Source organism: Artemia franciscana, chromosome 14 (genome assembly GCF_032884065.1).
Source record: "Artemia franciscana chromosome 14, ASM3288406v1, whole genome shotgun sequence".
Classification (NCBI taxonomy): Eukaryota; Metazoa; Arthropoda; class Branchiopoda; order Anostraca; family Artemiidae; genus Artemia; species Artemia franciscana.
The window spans coordinates 34,620,983-34,622,094 of NC_088876.1; the positions used below are offsets into that span (position 1 = coordinate 34,620,983).

The following is a 1,112-nucleotide window of genomic DNA, read 5'->3' on the forward strand; positions in this document are numbered from 1 at the left end:
ATTCAAATTCCAGAACCATCTTCTATAGAGTATACGCTCAACCCTCTCCGTAATATTTCAAACATGTAAATTTATCAGAAAATTAATTTTTTCAATAGAGCCAAATGATCAATTTTACTCAAGTCTTATCAACATCAAATTGTATACTTTCTTCTTTCAACTCACAAATATGTGACCTAAATCATGGGCCCAAAGGAAAAAGAAAACTTTTCAATATGTAGACAGGGATCTGCGCGAGCCCAATCCCCACCTACCAAAAATTAAGCTCTTGAGTTACCCCATTTGAGGTAATCACAGGGATAAGCCAATCCAAAGTGCAATGGAAAAGCCTCACTCTGAGAGCGCCTCCATCATGATCAATGCAGGTCTTTAGCCAGGTAAGTATGAATTGGTCGAAATCTAACCTTTTACTAATATCTTTCGACATAAATCTGGTTGCTTTGAATTCTATTCGGAAAGTTTAATTTATTAAACACATGCAGCTTTAGAAAACTTTTTCACAGCAGTGAATCAAGTCTCTAAATTATTTTTGAAAATAGCAATGTCCCATTTCATTTTCATATGCAAAGGTCTTAATAATTTAAATGCAACTTTATCTTTATGAGAAAAGAAAATCAGGGGTTTCTCACTCTCTCATCAATACGACTGAAAAGTCGAAACTTTTAATTTCTAAGAGCCCAGTGGCCGTTCTACTGACTATACCAATTATTTTCTCGCCAAAAACCATTGGGGGCTTTATTCATTACGAATATCAACAACTCACCGCAGAACCAAGTCGCCTGAGGCCAAAAACAATCACTTCAGCAATTTTATCGAATATTGGTTCAATATGAAATTTCAGCAGTTTATAATTATGGACTATTTTCGATAAAGATGCATGAGAACTTTGGTCCAGCATGGGCACTTTAAATTAACTATGCCGAGTAGTCACTGGCTTTTTTACCTTTTAATTTTTGTAAATAATAAACATTGGTTCTTCTTTTCAGATGAAAAAAAAACTCCGAATATAATCAATGACTAGGTAACTACATGTATGTGCAGTTTCTCTTCAATTTGAATACCGTATAAGGCATAGAATTGATTCGGATTCATGGACTTTGATTTCCCCTCGA

At 34.6% G+C, this 1,112-nt stretch overlaps 1 non-coding gene across 1 annotated transcript; it reads right to left on the reverse strand.

Moving 5' to 3' along the window:
- Positions 1 to 222: 222 nt before the first annotated feature.
- On the reverse strand, positions 223 to 385 carry LOC136035895 (U1 spliceosomal RNA). Its single transcript, XR_010619544.1, has one exon. It is a non-coding gene; the product is annotated as a U1 spliceosomal RNA (small nuclear RNA).
- Positions 386 to 1,112: the final 727 nt, after the last annotated feature.